Source organism: Melozone crissalis, unplaced genomic scaffold, assembly GCF_028551555.1.
Source record: "Melozone crissalis strain CALT ecotype California unplaced genomic scaffold, PUWL_Pcris_2 ptg000008l_1, whole genome shotgun sequence".
Lineage (NCBI taxonomy): Eukaryota > Metazoa > Chordata > Aves > Passeriformes > Passerellidae > Melozone > Melozone crissalis.
Genome location: NW_026535786.1, coordinates 19,495,037 through 19,516,189, shown reverse-complemented (window position 1 = coordinate 19,516,189; position 21,153 = coordinate 19,495,037). Strand labels below are relative to the sequence as shown.

Genomic DNA, 21,153 nt, shown 5'->3' with positions numbered 1-21,153 from the left:
TCTGGTGGAAGAGTAAAGTTAGCTGCCTTCCCAAAGGCTGCAGGAACAAGCACAGTTCATCTCTGTGTTTTGGGCAGAACAGATGACAGCACCTATAGCTCTCCAATCCTTATCTCCAGCTCCACAGATTCTCAGCTCAGCAGATCAAACAAGATCAGAAAAACACAAGTTTGTAGCCTTCAAAGACAACGTCATCAATACAGAGGGTTTGGCAAAAGCTGCAAAAGGCCTGCATGTCCTGACTTACAGTCTCATCACCATGCTCAGACTCCCTTGTTCTTACTGCATGAGATAAGGTGTCATCTGTTCAGTGGTTAACTGCTCTTTCCCCTTTCCTCCCTCATTCTGCCTGAGGACGCAGGAGTTCTTACACATATCCCACAGTGGAGACAGAATCAGAAAGAAATCAGAGGCTGCATGCACTCATCAGACTGCTTCTTAGGGAGCAAAAAGGCATGTGTACAAGCCTAGGTCAAGTTACAAGCTTTTTAAAGCTCACTAAAAGAGGTCCTGATTTGGCCGCAAAAGAAAACGCTGTGATCCTGTTCTCCGAGGGACCACAATCAATTATGTGCACTGTTTCACAGAGATATCACTTTTGAGCCTACTGATGCAAAATTTCACATCACTAACTGACATGAAATACCAGCTCCACAGATGAGAAACAGAAGCACAAAGCATCAGCCAGTGCATCCTGCCAGAAAATCCTGGTAAGCAAACTACAAGGGAGCACAGGCATTGGCTTCCACAGAAATGGCCCTTGAATAGGAACAGTATCCAGGCTGAGCTCTTTAGCCCTGCTGAAAGGCAGAATATGTCACCTCCAGCTTGGGGCTATCACAGGGTTGCTATGCCACCCTTGAGATCTGAGCTAATATTTTGGCTGATAATCAAAGCGCAGTGTGGATCCCTGGCACCAGCTCAAGGTGACAGCATGCTCCACACACACAACTAAAACTGCAAGCATAAAAAAAAGAGATAACTGAACTGGTATTTTTCATCTGGTAAATTATATTTTTAATTATTTTTCCCCTTCAAGATAGAAAATATTCTTTAATATTCCAAGACGGCTTAGGATTTAGTGCGATAATGGACACACAGTTAAATACTGCTAACTCAAGCTTAAAAGTCAGCCCTGGATAGATCCAAATCCAGCTTGTGGCTTTGAGGAGAAAGAGAATACTAACTACTGGATTCTCATCTAAGTGGTACTTTGTCAGTATCACAGATTTCCAGAAACCTTGCCTATAATTACAATCAAGAGTAAGATCAAGTCCACAGCCTCATCTTCTTGCCTGTCTTTGTGCCTTGAGATGAGGGAGGACAAGAAGCAGACAATCCATGCAAAGGCACAGGTAAATTGGGAAGAGACGTTTCCATATGCTTTCCCCGTCCTGACCCTCTACAGCCTTCCCGTCAGCACACTTCACTTCTTTTCCCTCCTTCTTCCTCCTGTGGACTCAGAATACAGATGAGCAATTTCTGTCACAGCCAGCAGCCACAGAGATGCCATACAGTACACAAACAATTATTTGGGGTTTGGTCAGAAGCTAACCTGTGCACACAAAGTCAAATGCAAGTATGAGCTGAGCACAAATAGCTCTGCTTCCTTAACTCCCAATGCTTTAACCAAACATAAAAAAAATCCAGCTCTAACTATATCTTAAAGAAAAATTATGAAACCCACACATACAAAGTCAGTAATACAACCTTAGCTGACAGATTTTTTCCTAGCCCTCTTACGTTCTCCCAGATTAACCTTTAAAGCTTTAGCCAACCTAAGCTAGGTTGCTAATTATATTTTACACATCATAGGTGCCTGTATAATAAAGAACAAAGAAACAGAGTACTATAAATCCAGGCAGGTCTTCTGCAAGCTGTGGTGACAACACTGCTCCTTCCCAGTCTGTTTCCCCTTTTCTTTCAGCTCTTTTTCCAGAATGAACTGAAATATAAACAACCATGAAACATGTTCTGGGGGTCAGAGTTCAGGTCATTCTTTTCTCATACTTTGACTTACACAACTCAAAGGTTTCAGTCAACTTGAGTTGCTCTTCCTCCAAGGAACAGAGCATCATGACTGAGTTGCTTTGCTTCTTCACCTCCTTTCAAAAAGGCCAAGACCACAGAAATACTACATAATGAAAAAAACAAAAAATTGAAAATTGAAAAAAATAGAAAATTATTAATAGAAAGATATGCAACCCAGTACTAAATCAGTTACTCATTCACACCACTGCTTTGTCCACAAGTGCTTGCAGAGCTAGAGGATTGAGGTCAAACCAGCAATCCTTCTTAGGTTTCCCAGAGAGAAAAAAATGGAAAAAAGTAAGATAAATGGCTGAGAAAAGGTAAATTAGTCAGGTTTCAAAACAGTTCAGTTACAAACCCTATCCAGCACATCATTTTTTCCTCCAGGAACTGTGATCAATCTAAGCAAAGAAAGGCCCAACCAGAAAATTTGATCTGTATTTATTTTATGTGCACATTCACTACAGCATTCAGTTCACCTTAAAACAAGCCACACTTTGTCTTCTAACAATGCCTAGCATATCTAAAACATCCTGGCTGATTTGGAGCTAGAGATTTAACCTCAGCTCTCACTAAAATGGCTGGAATTATAAAACTAAATCTACCAGTCAGTTAGGGGGAAGCAAAGAACAAATCTCAACACCAGGTTAAAATAAATCCCCCTCAAAAAAAATCCAAGGAAACGAAACACACAAAGAACCACAACACCAAAGCCCACTCACAAGCAAAATTAGGGTTCTCAAAGGCATGGAAAAACCATGGTGGGGTTTTTGTTGCCTTTTTTTCCTCAATGGATAATAGAGGGCTAATTTACTAGCTTCACTGCCAGCACCTGAAGAATTAAATGCCCCCCCATCTACACTGCCAATGAATCCCAAGTAGATCAGACTATTTTCTTACTTCACTGTAACAGTATCAATTCTGATCCGTACTGGCATCAGAATCTGTCCCTAAATAGAACCAGGTACTTTTTGTATGACTAGTTTTCACAGTAACATTGGCAAACCCCAACCGTAATAAATTACAAATGCACTAGGACTGCCATCACTAGATGGCACAGCTTTTTACTGTAATTTTTATTGTCCATATGTTCCCACACTTTAAAAAGGAACAGGTTACATTAAGCAGATTTGTATGGATTAATAAGCCAAAAAAATAGGTGAGAACATGCACCTGGCCAGCATACAAAACTGAACAGTTAAATTTTCATTTACATAACATGCCAAACATGTCTGTAGTCAGAGCCCCAAACACAATACATTTCTTCATTTTTGTTGTGTTGCTCCCGGTCTTGCCTCAACTACCAAAGAAAAATTTAAAAATCCCCAATACCACCACCACCCCAAAAAATGCCCCAAACCAACGACCCAAAAAAACCCCCAAACTAACGACCAAAAAATCCCCTAAATCCCCAGCTGTTTGCGATGCAATCTGCCCCAGTAGCAAATTCTGCAAGTCAATCTGCTGCAAGGCATCTGTGCAAAAGAGAGCTCTGGGATTCTCAGGAATGCAGCAAAACAAGTAAGTGAAAAGTGTAAAGCTAAATTAATTCAAGAAGGGAGGAAAATGGAGACAAGTGGTAGAACTTACCCCACACTACTACAAAATCCTGGAAGCTTCTCACAAGCAGGGATCCTGCCAGCTCAGGAGAAATCTGCAGTACACCAGCAGTTTGAGCAGCTTCTCTGATAATGTTAAACCCTCACAATTCCCAGTGCTCTCAATGAATGAACTGACTTTGCCTTTGGATGAAAATCAGAACACAAAACTTCAGTGCTAACTACCATCAGAAAACTAACCCAAAACTGACAGTGCCACACTGGAAAAACTTGAATATTGTAAACATAAAGAAGGCTTTTCACAAGCCTTCTTTATACACAGCTTTGTTTTCTTAGTACTGAAGCTCAAATACAGTATTTACAATAAGAACAAAACCACCTATAAGAAAAGCTCTAATGAGCTACTTTGTAATCAAGAGAATGCTCTGTGGACATAAAATATTTTAGAACTCACAAAAAAAGCCATACAGTTTGCATCAGAGCCTGTATCTGATCCCCTAAATGCTTTTAGTACTTTGTTTTGTTTTTTAAATGTGACAGAAAAACTACCACATAGAATATTCAAACAGCGCATATCCTGACAACTGAGAGCTACAAGATACACAGCATTGTAGAAAAATGCAGGCCTGTACAACATTTAACACTGTGTAAAGTCCTGGCATCTTCTCTGAATGGAAAAGGTTACCAGTGAGTCTACATGCATTAAAAAAAAAAAAAATTGTTTGTAAGGCAGTGAGCTTCCCAAGTGGAACACAGATGAAGGTGTATCTAAGTTTAGCATTTAGAGTATCATTCATCGTGTTTCGTTAAACAAAGCTGAAATCAAATTCATAACAAAGAACAAATGAGCAGGGTACACAGTGTAAACCCAGAACTGGAATTTTTCACAGGACAACTGTTAGTTGCTGTAACAGAATTCAGCTCCTTGCAGAAAAGTTTTCACAGGTTCATTTAGGTACTTCTGTGTATTCAGGGCAATAAAGAGATGTACAGCAATCTGTACTGCAGCACAAACTTTTAGTGGGTATCCATCTTACAGTGCAGTTCATAGCCCCGAATTATGCACTTCAGTTTTCTTACCTATGCAAGGAAAGCTAATTATATCTGATAGTAATCTTCAACTGCCATCTGCCTGAGAGGAAAGCTGCCTACATTAGTCACTAGAGCATGCTAGGAAAGCTTATATGCTTTTCTCAGAGCTACACAGAGACACCCATTTACAAGACTTTCAGACCTCAATCCTCACTGAAGGTTAAACACAACCCCTTTCCTCCCCAACACTGACATACTGCTTCCTTTTTCACTTTTTTTTTATTAATTGAAAAGGACAGTCATGCCTAAAACTTAGGGGAGTTAAAGGTGCCTGTCACCCCACCCATGCACCCTCCCTGCCATTCTCACAGCCCTCCTGCTGGGGGCTGCTAAAATTCCTAGAAGCCCAGATGAGAGCAAGGAGGTACAAGGGCAGTCTGGCAGGAAAGTGAGAGCAGGCTGAAGACACACAGCGTGATCTCTGCTACAGCAGTGGCTTTGCACAGTACCTTCTGCATATCACAGCTCCCTCTGCCAGTTTGTTTTGCTCCTTTACAATCCAGGTCTGGTTTGTTGTAGGTGAAACAGAGCATTTGATTTTTCTGCTCAATTCTGTTTCACCAGACCTTAAATGCTACAGTAAAATGAAGGGGAGTTTCTTCAGCACCAGAGTATCTTTAAACAGATTAACTATCCTTCTCTACCTGATCTTTTCTGAGCACTGGATATGCTCAGGGCTGCATGAGAGTGTCTCCTCTGATGACAAGAGAGTAAGAGTCTGATAAGAGAGGGCTCACGCCCCTGTGAGATCACAGCAGGGCAATTTGTGGCACAGATCTGCTCTCCCATAACCAAACTGGCCCATGCTGTACCAGTGATAAAACACAAAGTCTAATATTTCCTTCAGCACAAAACTTGAAGTCCTCTAGAGCAATATACACGGCACCTGCTGTGCTGCCTACTGACATCTTTTCTTGCTACCCTGACTGCACCAAATGCAGCTCAGCCTCCAGCACCACCATGTCCTATCAGATTGCTATCCATGCCACAGACGACGCAGAACTCCATTAGAGCACGAAATGCCATACAGTAAAAGGCTTTTTGTTCTGTTCTACTGCATGTGTTCTCAGCATGAAACGAGATTTATGCAACCATACCCTGTTTGTGTGCATGCATGCCCTTCTCTTTCCTTCCCTGAAGAACTTTTGAACTCCTTTGGCTGATTTCAGTCAAATGCAAGAGATCAGGAACTTAGTGTATTTGAGACCTCCTCAAGTTTTGCAAAAATAAACACTAGGCTGAGTAGAACAAAAAAACTCTATAAATTCATTTCTCATTAAATATCAGAAAGTACATACAACATCAAAAATATGGTTTCATTTTATCTTGTCACACAGCTGTGTGGTACAGGTATCACAAGAGCATCCAGCCACTGAGGAAGAAAAAAGTGCTCTAATTTTGAAATGGCTTGCACAAACATGTAAGTGTCCAAATTTCCCAAAAGAGCTGTATGAAGTTCAACAGCTTAGATACCCTTTTCAACCACTTAACAGGTAGTGTTAGCCAATTTCCATCACCCAGTTTCAAAAAAGTCACTTCAACACTAACCAGTATTTATTATAAGTAATGTTCTCTGTGAAAACTGAAGAATGAGATATTCTATTTCACTTTACATTTCTTTCTGCAAAGCTCGGAACAACAGTTTCTATTTAGGCTAGAAATCTTACATATAAAATCTACCTTAGCTGGAAAATAAGCCATCTAAGAACCAATGTCCCAAGTTAAAAACAAATTATAGTGTGCTGTTAGCGCACAAGAATGAAAATAACTATTCCATTCAATTTGTTTCAATGAAAATGAATTAACAGTATTTCCTTAACATGTACTGCAAGAAAAGGCAGTCACTCTTGAGAAATTGTACTAATGGTATGTACACTAACCAGCATTTTAATCACCTGGCTACTGAAAACCCGGTTTTCAGATACCTGGCCTGGGCTCCACAGCACAAAGCGAGCAATGAAAGCACAAGAAACACTCTGCTATGTCAGAGTGTCCATCCAGCCCAGTTCTGTCTCCAGCAGTGACAGCAGGAGATGATTACTTAAAAGCAGTATTTCAGGGCCGTTTTGTGTTTCATTCCCATTGTGCACCCATACCTCCACATCTCAACTTTCTGAGAATGGAAAATTAAAACCGCCATGGGTGGCTGTAAAACTGGGAGGTAGTGAAGGGGGCTCATAGAGCACTCCAGCTTCTAAGCTGAGACAAGTATCACCCTGACTTATTAAATATGGCAAAGCTAGTCGTAGTTTTAACAGTTTCCTGCAAGGGAAAATTAAAACAAACAAACAAACAACAACAAGAAAAACCCAGGCTTTTTCCAGATACAAAAGGAGAAGGCAGTAACTTGTCTACACAAGGGGCACAATCAAGACTAGCTACCACACGCCAGCAAGCCTTGTGTACATTCAGCAATCTGGACAAATCCTAACTTGTTCCCATGCTTCACCAAGTGGATTTAATATTATGTCTTCATTTAATCTTGTGCAAATGTGTTCAAACAAACCTTACAGCCTATCTCACATCTACACCACCTTCTCCTTGTCTCAGTCCCACACATCAACTTCAGACTACCCCAAGCACTGCAGAGATAGAAATGTTTCCAGGGTGCCCAGATGCAGCACTGGTGGATGATACCAGGTTGGCTGGTTCTGTAACTTAGAACCAGGAAATACCTGTCTTAACTGGCAAATGATGAACAACGTTTCATTCACCAACAGCTCCTTGCCAGCAAACATATTCCTGTCTCTTCACTGCAGTGAGAAAAACCCACAGGATCTTCCCTGGCATTGTTGCTTGGATACCACTGCTCTGAAACAGGTCAATTCCCCCCACATGTCACCCTGCAGGCAAAAAACTGTCAGCACAAGCCACCTTCAAAAATTACCTGCCCAGGAGGGAGTTACATTAACTTACAACTACGTGAGGAAAAAAAAAAAAAGAAAAAAAATATTATGGCAAAAACACAACTTCAATTTCTTTATTACTCTGAAAAAGGGACTTCCCCCTCATCCCACATGTGATGCAATTTGTATTTTATAAACACACACATACATTCCATATTGACTATTAAATGGCCATCACATTTCCTCTGCCCACCTCTGCTAAGGCCCAGGGTAAAGCTTATGCCCCTCACACCATTCTCATTTCACTGCTGGCCTCAGGATTCCACAAAGCAGGGAAAACAAGCAGTGTCTGGATACCTCTGCAATGCACATGTCAGTCTGTAGATCCAGTCCAACAAAGAACTTTTCTAAGCTCTGCAGTAGATCCCTATTTTAGCGTTTCTAACCTGCACTCACAACAAGAGATAAAACTATTCTTTTAAAAGTGAGTTGAAGAGTCTGTGCAAATCTAGGGCTGCTAGCCACACACCTCACAAATAAAGTTTCCTACTAGCTAGTGGCCCAAAAGAAAGCAATACTGCAGCTCAGGAAATGGAAACTTACACTATAAATTAAGAGATATTAAGAGTTTCAGTGATTAAGAGAGACCATAATTTCACTCGTGCCTGCTCTTAAAACCAGTTCCTAGATTATTCCATTCTAGCCTTCCTAATAGAATGGGAGATCAACTGGCTCTGTAGGCTTTCCAGCCACCCCTTCAAAGTCAGGGCAAGTGGAAGGTATTCCATTTTTTTACCTTACTCTGCCTGGCTCTCCTTTTACACTAGAATGTAAAAAAAAACCTGGCACACCATACTCCAGTTTTACTACTGCTGTTAGGGCTGGGAGCAGAGGTAACTGAACAGTTCCACACAAGTTCAGGTTATTATCCAGGGACACCCACAATTCTCTTACTCTGTGACAGTGCTTCAAAGGGTCTTCCTCACAGGATACCAAGGCGTCATTTTTGCCTTCAAGGCCAAAGAACAACCAAGCTTGGAACACTGAAGAGCCAATCCAGCTGAGCAAAATAAACTTTAAAAGAACATGGTATTTCAGAATGACAAGTACAGAACACAGCAAGAACTACTGCTGCAGGGTGTTTTACCACATTCTGCACCTGAATTTTTTCAAAAGGTAGTAACACTGCATGCGACCCACGCATTTCCCTGCTTTTGCTTCACAGCCCATGCTAGCTAATACTGCCCATCACTTTTCAACCTCTCTACACAAATACCACTACTGGTATTGGTATCAGGGATTAATACACTAAACTGCAAAGTGAGAGCTGCTGAAAAGAGACTTATAAAGAAAACAGCAGCATGCACATCCTGTTTTCCTCTAGACCTCAATATACATCAAATCAAGAAAAGATGAAGTTGTAGGCTCTTCTGGAAGGACGGTAAAAGAAAAATTTAAGCTTCAGAAAATTCACACAACAAATAATATGTTCAAGTAGCTTTATTTGCATTTCCCTTGAAGACTGAGAATAAGTATACAAGCAACCATACGTAACACTGCAAAAGCAGAAGAAACTGGATTAAAGGGGAAGTTTAGGGGGTCATTTACTCTCTACACAGCTTCTGGTATTTTGAGAAAATTGACAGTAGAAAATAGACACTCTGAAAAAGGAAAAATTCTGTAAATTCAGTTATCCCATAAATTAGTTAATTAGTATTACTATACTATAGCTTATTTATAAAGCTAAAGAAATTGATGAATGAATTATTCAAATGAAAGACAAATTACATGTCATAAGCTTGAAAAACTAAACTCCTCCTCAAAACATAGGGCACACTTCAATTGATTTAGTTGAAACATCTGTAGGGAAAGTTCTCTGTAAAAAAAGGTATTTCAAGAAGTCTTGAGCCAATTCCTAAAATGCATTTAGCTAGGGAACCAAGGCAGAGTACCTCACATCATACATGAAGCAAAACCAACCTTTTATGCTCTTAAGTAAAATAACCTTAAATGTTAATGTACAAAGACAAACCTAGATCCTGTCTACAGCTAGCAAGCTATACTGTGGAGAAACCAAAAAAAAAAAAAACCAAAACAAAACAAAACAAAAAAAAAAAAAAAACCAAAAAAAAAAAAACAACCAACCAAAAAAAAAAAAAACACAAAACCAAGAGCCTTTCCTCAAAAGCCCTTTTAAGTCAGTGGTGTAGACAACCTCATTGAGAATCATGGTGGTCTCACACGTTTTATGTTCAAACAATCCATCTGACTGCATCCTCTTCCAGGCCAGTGTATTTGAATCAACACACAGAAGCATATGAAACAACACCAAGAAGAAAACCACAAATCAGCCAAAGCTGGTTTATGTTAAATTTTCCAAACCTGCTTTGGGGAGACAAACCAAACTTTTACCAAGAGACAACAATCACAGCATGCTCAGAAACCAACAGAGAACAAGCCTGAGACAGAAGTGCTGCTAATGGTACAAACAGGCTATCACAACAGCTTCTATCCAAAAATGAACATCTAAGGAAGAAAGCAATCATCTAAAATCTTCTAAAGCTGCCTCTGCTTGTAAGCTACCACAGTCTTGAGGAGAAGGTGAGGGAGAAGCATCTCACGCACTTCCCACTGCAAAGGAGATCTGTCACCACTTCACCTGCTGTATTTCCCTCTTCAGTCAGGCAACTCCCCTGCCTAACTGCTAAAACCATTAACAGCACACATAGTACATTTCAACATAATGTCTTGTCCAACACCTTGCTCTAGTCAACACCCCTCAAGTATCTCCCAACCTGTTCATAACTTAGGACTCAGGTACTGGTGATCTTCCTATCAGCTTTCAGGTTCTAATGTCTCAACTGAACACTCTGCAACTGCTCCCATGGGCACATCTCCGACTAGCAACTGCTTCCAGAGAAAATTTTTTCCTCCTACCTTTGAACAGGGAGGGATAAGGACACTGGGCGACTCATGAGCCTCAGGGGATGATTCATATATCCCACAAGCATGAGAAGTCTGCTAAAGCCAATATGACCTTCAAGGAGACCTGAGACTAAGACACCTTTAATTCTGTTGCCTTAATAACAGCCATAAGCCTAAAATGTAACTTAATGAACTGTATCAGTTCAGCAGAGACAGATGGGGTAAAGGAGCAGGTGCTGCATCAGATTGGGGAAAAAAGGTAAGCAAATTTATTTAAGTGAAATAGAAACCAGAGCTACAGTTGGTGAAGCCCTACATGTGAAAGGAGAGTTATTTTACTTTCGAAATATCACTTCTGAGACCTAGTTAGACAAGCATACTGCGTGTTGATGGGCAGGAAACCCTGCTCAATGCACATTTCCTTTTCCTTCAACACCTCTCTGGATTTAGTTCCTTCAGCTTAGGAATGACCATGTAGTACCACGGCACCCTCCAGAAAAATATTTTATATATACACTTTTTCTCTGTAACATTTTCATATTTTTTTATCTATAACATTTCCGCACAGTTCAGCTAAATTACCAGATTAAAGTAAGTAATCTTATCCCATCACTAAGCTCAATCTTAATAGTTCTGCAATCACACTACGTGAGAATAGCTCAGTAAAACACGGATGAAGAAAGAGAAAAAAAATAAAGAAAACTAGATAGAAAGTTTCAAGTCGGTACCAACACAACAGGCACAAATCTCAGACCAGCCGCTCATCTCCCAGGAAATTTTGAGAAAGGGCAGCAGGACTGATCTCACCACTTGCTCTAACTCAAACTGAAACACTACCGCCGCTGTCAAATAATAATACAAGTAGTTTAAAAAAAACCCAAAAATTAAAAAAAGGCAGGACGTTAAACTTCCAGGGTTTGTTTCTTTCCTCAAATGCAAATAATGGATTTGCATAGCTTAAGGCAGACTCTACCCACAGAGCCATTGTTCCTTCCCCGAGGCCTTCGGGATTTCCACGGAGCAGCTCCCTTTCGGTACCCTCGCTAGAAGCAATCTTTTATCCGAACCTGCCTGACCGGCAGCCATGGCAAAACGGTCGGGGATTACCCGACCCAAGCAATTCAAGAGAAGCCACCAAATCTCCCGTCCAATTTTACTTACGGGTCGCCGTCAGCTCCGCCGGGAGGCTCCCCCTGCGTGGGGCTATTCTGTCTGCATGAGCTCACCGTTCCCCAGCCCTGCTCTGCCCACCTCGCAGCACCGGGCCCCGCCGCCCCTTATCGCCCTATCCATCCCCCCCTTGCCGCACTCGCCTCCCGCCGGCGCGCCCGCCGCGACTCACCGCCCGCGGGGAACCCCGAGGCGGCTCCGCCCGCCGCCCCGGCCTGCCAGCGGAGCTACTCCGGGAGGCTGGAGGAAGGCGGGCGGCTCCCCCGCCCCGAGCCCACCAGGAGCAGCCGGGGAAAGTCGGGCGGCCCCTTCCTTCCGTCAGGGGTCCCCACCCGGAGCCGCCTACCTGTGTACGAAGGCGCACAGCTGCCCGCCGGACCCTCCTGCGCTCCCCGCTGCTCGAGGTTGCGACACCCGGCCCCGCATGCGGATCCGGGCAGCGCCTCAGCCCGGCCTGTGCCCCGCTCCCCGGCGCCGGCCGCCCGCCTGCGGCATCAGGCGCATCCAAGAGCCGCCGGGAAAGCGGGGGGTGGCGGCACTTCGGTTTCTGCTGGGCTGACCCCCCCGGGAAGGGGCTCCGGGCTACACCGCCGTGTTAAGATTTTTTTTCCCGTGAAGTTCCCAGGAATCTCTGGGAAAGGTCTGGGACGTCTCATCTCACCAACTCTCAAAACCGATTAAAATTGTGTTCTCTTCAAAGGAGGCTTGTAGAGGCAGGCTCCATCCCTCTAGAAATTCAGTTTAATTCCTTGAGTGCTTTCACCGAGGAACACGCTGATGTATTGAAAGAGCTAGCTCTGCCTTTGAATACGCGGTAATTTATACTGAATAACAATGTTTTTGGCAGCTGCTGCCATCAGCATTCACCTGAAGGAAATTTTAAAATTGGAAGCATGCATACAAACTCTACACGACTTTAAAGCTGGAAGCTTTCCCGTCTGGAATGACGCAAGAAGACAGTTAAGGCTGGAAAAGACCCTCGAGATCCATCGTGTCCGACCGTGGAGCGTGTCCCGACAACCGTCACGTGTCCAGCGCCAGAGACATCGGCAAACTCGGGAACAAGCACTCCCAGGGCACCCAATCCTGTGGGTTCAGGTACCGTGCACGAGATCCACTCAGCCTGTGCAAGGGTTTACAGAGCTATACTAGATAAACAAGGGGTGCTCACTTACCGGTTGTTAACAAAGCAGCTTATTTTATCTTTAAATCATCCCAGAGAAGAGGACAGAACTCATGGCTTCTGCTTAAGGCCGCCCAGGCTCTTGCTGCAGCCTCTAGTAGGTCTAGCCCGGTTCCCGCATGGTGGTGCTTACGACGGGATTCAAGAGGAGAGCTTGTTCAGCTGAGCCCCATCTGCAAGAGAAAACGTAGGAGGAAGCACGTTGTGTATTTACACAGAAACGTTGGTTAGCTCGAGCCTGCTGAAATTCCTCTTCCATTTATACCAAAGCCCACCAGGGGAAGGAGATACGTGAAGACAGATGAAGCAGTGCTACGTCTTCCCGTTAGTAGTGTCTGTCGTAAGAAGGACCGACTTCTCTACGGAGCCGCAGACGCTACTCTTCCTCCTTCTCCTCCCCCTCCTCGGGCCGGCGACAGGAGCCCCTCCCCCGCCCCGACAGTCCGAGAGGGGGTGGGAGACTCGCAAAGCGGGGGGCAGCGAACCACCCCCAGCCTCCCGGAATTACCGTCTGGTAAGAAACTAATCGTCATCATGTGTATGTCGAGGGGGGTTGGGATCGTGCAGGGGCAAGATTCTCCCTCCCCAAGTTTTGCCTCCTGCCATGAAACCCTAGGGGAAGCCGGCGGGGGAAGAACTACCCCCTGAGGAGCTGCTGCCAGGAGCAAAAGGAAGCCCCACCCAACGAGGCGGGAGTCGCTGGGCGCCTGGAAAATCTCTCCGTACTTCAGCGCCCAAGCGTTTGTGGCTGGACCTTACTATTTCGAAGAAAATTATTAAACAATTCTGCCTCTGATAAAAAGGATGAAAAAATGAATTTGTTTGGAATCCTGTGCTGCATCAATGCTGTGTTTTGCCCAGAGGAGTGTACATGCTGGAAGAAATCTGAAGGGTTGTTAATAATTTAATTGCCCTCTCCTGTTTCTATCTTTATGATCCTGACTTCTTCCAATCTGAAAATTTTCTAAATGATGCTTCAGTGAGCTCACAGTATGTTTTTAGCATTGTCTCAGAACAAGATGCTTCCTTAACTGGAAATGCAGCTTCTGCTTTTGATGGCTGTCACTGGGAATGACCAGAGGTGGATTCTGTTCTCAGCAGTTTTCTACAGCCTATGTGTACACGTAATAAAAATAACAGATTGAAAGCTGGGAAATTTTGTCTGTTCTTCGGGGACTGTTCCAGTCTTTAGCTTGCCGAGATAATTTTCAATGTATTCTGGGCAGGGAACCAAAGTTCAGACCTCTGTAATTTGTCTTCCCTTGAGCTGAAAATACCTTAGTACTTTTCCCCCTCTCCCAAGAGGCTCCTCAGGTCTTCACCCTTCACATCCTGCCCTTTACAAAACCAAGCTTCTTCCAAGTATATAGCTAAATTGTATGCCTTCGAAAGTTACTTTATTTAACTGTGCTATATCTTTCCAATTAGCTATCAGCTCTTCAGTCCTTGCCCTTCAATTCACCTAGACGTCATAGTCACACAACCGATTTTAAAAAAATCATTAAGGTTGTACAACAAAGGACTCAGAATTAGGATATATTAGAAGACTGATTTTGTGACTTCATATCATTCCCCCTGCTCATATGTTTCAGGACATTCCTAAATTATGTCGTTCAGTATTGTTTTGTTCTGGCCTTGCTTTATTTTGAAAGGCCTTGTCTTTGTTTATGATACAGGATGGACTTTCAGGATGTACCAGATTTTTGCAGAACAAGATGTTGGGACTATTCACCACAGAGGAGTGTAGGAAACTTTGAGGAAATGCGTGGTATTCCTGCCTCTGTTCCAGACAGGATGTGTGTGCTGCAGCTGCAACTTTTGTGCATGGGTTCATGGGCATGAGCTTATTTCACACTGGCTAAGGTGGGGTATCAGTACCAGTCCCGCAGGGATCTCTGGGCAGGCTGAAGGGCACAGGAAGAAGAACATAAAGATGCTGTGGGCAGGACTGAGCCACGGCTCAGAAGCAGTACAAATTACTGGTGCACCTCTGAAGCAAGCTAGATACATGCAATGTTCATTCCTGTGGTGGTGCCATGTGACAGCTTAGAAGTCATTTGATTTTACAGCTGACTGCAATTTACTCAATCTTGCACGAAGCATCTTACTCTCAGAAGAGCTGGGTGTTCACAATTGCAGCCCAAAGTCCATAGCAGATACAGTTCACTCACGGTTTTATTCCCTTCCATTAAAGGCAGTGTGTGTAAGAAATACAAATAATTGTCTCTAAGATAGCTGAATACACCTTTATCTGGAATAAACTGCGCTATATTTGTCAAGTAATGTAATAATCTAACTTGCAGTGATGTAATTTCACTTCGGTTTCTTCTGGCAATTGTACCTGTCCCACAGAGCAACAGAATGAAAGCTGGTGTTTGTTGTCATCTAAATATATATTCAAGGATTCAAATGGCAATTTGAATAATTAATATAGTGCAGGAAAAGCTTAGTTCCTAGATGTTTTCCAAATAATCTGTACAAGCAAGAATTTAGTAACTAATCTGCAACCCCATGAATTTTTGGGCACAAAGTACAAGGAAAATACAAAGAATCACTGGGATATAGTCTATTGCAAACAAATTATTTGACAACAATAAGAATCTTTCAAAATTGTTTTGAAATGGCTGACTACCAGGAAGTCAAATGAATATGCCTGAAAACAAATGCAATGCATATGACCAAAAAGTCAACAGATTTGCTCTTTCAGTTGAAAATCAACACTCCTGAGACACGAATCTCTCCCCAAACCAAAGATAAAACCCCATAAACCTTTAAATATAAAGCAATAACTAAAATAAATCTGAATAAAATGTAGTCATATTTTAGTTCCAGGAGAAACCACGTACTTCCTGAGCCATTACTAAACTAAGAAAATGTTGTTGTCTCTATCCCAGCTTGCAAATCAGAGAAAAATTAAGAGGAAAATTACAGGAAATGGAAGGGAAAACTGTTGAATGTGGGAAAATAAAAATTAAAGAGAAGAAGGAATAAAGAGAATGGAAAGTTGCAGCATCACAAAAGTGATTTCCCTGTCAATCCAATAAGATGACTAATCAAGCTGCCTGTAGGCAATGCACCATATCTATCATACACATCTGGTCTTAGAACTAAAATGCAACAGAACTGTCACCCTTGATAATTACTTTGGGAGATCACACATTTATAGAAATACAGATTGTCGCAACATCCTTGTGGGTCCCTTCCAATTCAGAATATTCTGGGATCCCTTCTCCACCCATCTTCTGGCTTTACTGCCTACCATCACAGTCTGATCCTAATCTTTATGTCAGGCCATGAGAACTGCCCTGAGTCCCATGCATGCCCAAATCTCTCCTACTGAGCTCCAAAACCTGTCTCAGCACTACTCTGTTCTGTACAGATTCTCAGTTCCCTTGCCTAGGTGCTCGGGCCTGCCCCAGGTGCTCTTCACTGTAGTAACAGCTCCAGTCAAGGTAAGCACCAGTCCTTACATAGCTTGAGTCATCAATCTGTGGTTGCATGATTTTTCCCCACAGACACTTTGCCAGGAGACAACTTGCTGAAGCCTGTCCCATGAGCTTTAAAAAATCTGGTTAGTGGTTATAGCATATCTCATAAGAGCCCACAGTGTTTGTCATGAGCTCATAGTGTACAACTCCCACCTGGTTTGAGGTCACTTTTTCAAGACCTGATCAACCAAAGAACTGCTCAGACAACCAAAGAACCAAAGTCATGGCTGTGACTGCTTTCTCAGTCCCCAGGGTCTGCCTTTGCTGGGAGTTGCAGAGGGCTTTCCCCTGCCCCGGGCTGTGCAGTGCTCCTCTACTCAATCTGGGAGACAGGACACCAGCAAACAAAACATGATGGCAGGAAATGTCATGGCAGGTAGGCTGAGACAGCCTCCCTTTATTTTTACCCCAGTAAAATGCAATCTGGGGTGGTGAGCACATTAGGAAGTGCTATTTGCCAACCAAAGTGAAGCCTTTAATGCATGTGTTTATGCATGAGCATCTGCAAAGCCATAAATACATTATCTAATAGGCACTAGGCATTCTTGTACTTCATTAGGCATATACAGAGGAACAAATAGGTCAAAGCACACCCACTTGAAGAGCATTGCAAACAAAACAGTGGAAAAGAAAAGGGAAAATGGTTTGAAAAATTACAGAAAATATGTCCTGTGCACCTTGTGGTTTTCACCAGGTCAAGAGCAACATTAAACCTCAGGTTTCACTGCGCCAATTGTTCTCTTATTTCCATTTAATTACAGTGTCATACGGAATTCAAGTTCTCTGCTTGTTGCTTAATCCTCCCAATGGACGTCTGTATACTGACTCCACCTCTATGTGTGTCTGTGGATAACCAAAACTGAAGCTTCATGGCGCCAAAAGCAGCAAAGCAGGCAAGAGCTGCTGCTTCCTCCCCTGGCAGGAGACAAACCTCTCAAGATCCAGTTCTCCTACCCATATGCCTGGGACACAGCAGTCTCCTCCCTGTAGCTTGCAGGCGTGCAGTGGACTTCTGTTCCCAGAGAATGTCAGCTGGGGCATCTGGCACAAGGGAAATCTGGGAAAAGGAGAGAGGTAGAGGGGTGCATGGGAGAGTTAAGCAGTTGAGGGGGGCAGCTGGGCTGTGGGAGACTCTTACATGCAGTCTGCTGCTAGGTCACAGCCCCAGTGCCAAATGCAGGGGGGCACTGAGCTCAGAGAGAACAAGAAGTCCTTGATCCTGTGTCTCTGGGTCCCTACCCACTTGGCCTTTGTGCTCAGATGACTGACATAAGCTGCTTCTGGAAGATGAATCCTTGCCCTTTTATGATAGCTCTGTTAGTCCTACAGTATCATGCCAGGACGCACTCTCCTTGTCTCCTTTCCAAGGAGAGGCCTGCATGTAAGATGCCTTTGCCATTTAAAGCTCAGCTTAATGCCCAGTTTCTTTCTCTGTGCATTTTATGAAAATGTTTCCCTGTTCTTCCTGCTGGCTCCGCCAGCCTCTGATTCTGGCCTTCAGACCCCCAAGGTTTTGTCCTGTGTCCTGCTGGCTTCATCTGTACAGCCAAGTCATTATTACAAGTGCTCAGGCAGCTACTGCAGCTCTCAGATATCTAGCCTTTCCCCTTCAAATTTTTGGCCCACTTCTTCGGCCAGTGTTAACTGGCCTGCATTTCTTTACTGGTTTGCTGCCAAAGATCTAGGAACAGGTGCACAGTTTTTCTGGCAGGTACTCTTCAGGCTGGTCTTTACTTGAAAATATGATGTAGCAAGTCAGTACACAAAACAGGGCTGTAAAAGCAATACAAATAGCTATGATTAGATTCCAGGGAGGAGAGCAAGAAGTTAAGTAAGTCTCTGTAAGTCAGAAATGTTATGACAAACTGCTAGAAGCCTTGTCATATGTGAACAGCATGCTAATTTCGTGTTTCTTACTTTTAAGACTTTTGCGTGTTTCTTACTTTTAAGACTTTTGCATGTTTTTTACTTTTAGGACTTCAAAAAGTCCTAAAAGTCTTGGATGTAGGCAAATCATGGGAAAATTTCAAATGCATTTCTTTCCATGACTGACTTACCCACGTACAACTCCTGCCGGGTAATGCCCATGGCTAGTGAGCAAATGATCACTTGCCACAGTTTGGAAGAATCAATAGGAACCCACACAAAATTGGGCTGGTGACACAGGAGAAAGAATCCTCCCTTCATGGCACTCCAAGCTGAAGAGAGCAATCCTATGGCAGAAAATGCTGCCTTAGTCTCTGTAACTTGGGAGAACAATAGCTCACGGATCAGACTTTTCTTTTTCACTGCTCTGCTCTTGTTCCAAATGGAAGCTAGACCTGACCCATGTGGATATGATCAATAGCCAATATCCAAACCATGTGCAATCTTAGTCCAATACTCCTTCTATTTCAATGTTTAGCCATTTCATCCATGCAAGTGGAAAACACCAACTGATCTTTGCAATTTATTAAAAGCCATCTGTCAGTTAACTCACCGTCATTTAATTAATCATAAAATTCCCCATTGTATGGAAACACTTCCAGCAGCCCAAGCTACCTGCTCACAGCCTCTGTTTTTTTGAGGAGTGGTTGTTTTTGATTTGGACACATCATTGAAACCTGGCCTTTTTTGTCTGCAGCTAAAATATAATCAAGAAAAGTTCTGTCACTGAAATGTTATTATAGAAACACTACTGGGAATTGTGCCATGGCCGATTTTAACTTCCCCGATACTATTTGGGAAAACAAATGCTTCTAATAATAAACTTGGGCCCAGCTAGCCATGTGTGTGATAGCTGCCAGATTCCTTCTCAGTAGTCACTGAGACAAAAAGAGACAACCTGAAATTAGTAAGTAATGAAGACACTAAAAAAGAACTGGTCATAGAAAACTGCGTTGGGCTGAGTACTCAGCAACCGCTTCCATTTCCATGGACAGAATAACAAACACAAGCAAAGGGCAAATTGTCAAATTAAGGAAACTCACTGGCAAATTCACCTTGACTGAGGAGCTGGAATACTTAACTGTGGAGGGAGATTGGAATAGGTCTAGATCAAAGATACAAAAACTCCCAAAGTATATATTCCCAGCAAGAAAGTCTTATTGGGAAACACTTTAGACCTGAATAAATGGAGGGAAAACCACTTCAGAAAGGTTCTTAGGAGTCAAAAAAAGTAAACAATCCTGGTCAACAAAGATAGCTTTAGAGTAGAGATACATAGGATTAAGGCCAGTTTTGTCAAAAGTCAAATGAGCTGGAACATGCAAAGATGATTGAAGTAAACAATAAATAAATCTTCAACCACTCACAGAAAAGGAGAACATGCCTTAGACAGTATTTCCCTAGAAGAGGCAGGAAAGCAGTAATGCAAGTATACAGAATCTCTGTGGTGCTTCCCCCAGAACGCAGTGTATGATTTGTGCTCTCACACTTGAGAAGAAAGCAGTTCTGGAGAAAATACAGAGAAGTGTTACACTGAGCATGAACAGTCTGTCTTGTGAGAGCAGCTAAACAAGAATGGCAGGACGACAAAGGGATACAAACTGACTGTGAATTCAGTGAATTCCTTGCCACAGCAGAAACCTTCGGACTTATTGGTACCCTTGCTATGCTTTCTGCCCCTCTGTCTATAGCACATTATCCTTTGGTTCTTGGGCCTTTTCCTGCAACCCTCAAGTTTGTTGTAAAGCACTTGAAAAGATCCTTGGCACAACATAAATTGGTGGAATGTGAAGGAAATGTTTTATGGACATTTTTGAACAACAAACTTACTACTGTGCAAAGTTGCATGGCCGTGCCTCAAAGGGTGGGGTTCATCCGATAAAACTGGCATCATTTGAAGACAAATGCATTTCACCTTTCTCCTCCTTCAGGGAAGGGCTTAGTCAGAATACTTACAAATACACACAAAAAAGAGAGCTCTTTGTAACCAGAGAGTGCTTGTAGTAACCCAGCTGACCAAAAGCTGCAATCTCACACCTTGTCTTACAGAAATATAACCAAAATTAGGCAGCTTTCAGTTACATTACACCCTCTCTGGCACAGCAGATGTTTGCATCATTACTTGTGCTTTTGAGCTGGTTGTTGAATTTGGTATGACCATGTGGAAGTATCTTATCTCCAGCAAGTACAAGTGAAGCCCACCTGTCATTGCAATGGAAGTAGTGAAAACCAGGCACTGGCCCTCTATTATTCACAGCTAAAAGCAGAATCCACCTCATTGCCTGTTTTAACAAGTTCTTTTTTCTTCTTCTGAAGATTCTTTTTGAGTTTCTTTAATTTCTTTTCTTCTTCTCTATTTTAGTAATTGGGAAGCTCAGTTTTCTTTTAACTTTCTTATGAATCTGCTCCAAACCAGAGCAGATTCTTGCCCTGAAGGCATATAGGAAGAAGGAAAAGACAATTACAGAATTAAGTTACCTGTGACAAAGAGTTTCACTTTGCCAGTTTATGAAGTTGTCCCATGAGCTAGACCAACTTGGGTAGCACAGTATTTGGGATGGTCAGAAGTCTCTATTTAAATCAACTCTAATGTACATATGTGATAGTTATTTCAAAATAATTCCACCTAAATAAACAGCTCTGTCAAGAATTTCCCATTACCGTGCTTGGTAGGAGCTGCCAGGAATTAGCCTTGTACCCCCACAACAAAAAAAGACAACCTTGCTGGAGTGTTGCCAGTAAGATTTGCTTAAATATTTACTTAGAGCTGAATTGATAAACCAAGAATGCTTTATAAAGTGAACATCTACCTTTAGGTGACAGAAAGTTTGATCCAAAGTCAACAGTAAAGTCCACATCCCACAAGTAGATATGTTCTTGTAACTCTCATTATGTTGAAGAGTCATGACCATAAACATGACAATTACTCCACT

The 21,153-nt window shown here is 42.6% G+C and overlaps 1 protein-coding gene across 1 annotated transcript in view; it reads right to left on the bottom strand.

Moving 5' to 3' along the window:
- Positions 1–13,314, bottom strand: part of ST3GAL6 (ST3 beta-galactoside alpha-2,3-sialyltransferase 6) — a 43,400-nt gene extending 30,086 nt beyond the window's left edge. Inside the window, exon 1 of the mRNA XM_054269921.1 lies at positions 12,799–13,314. The gene's annotated coding sequence lies outside the window, so the exon portion shown is untranslated. The remainder of the gene's footprint in view (positions 1–12,798) is intronic.
- Between the last annotated feature and the right edge of the window lie 7,839 nt (positions 13,315–21,153).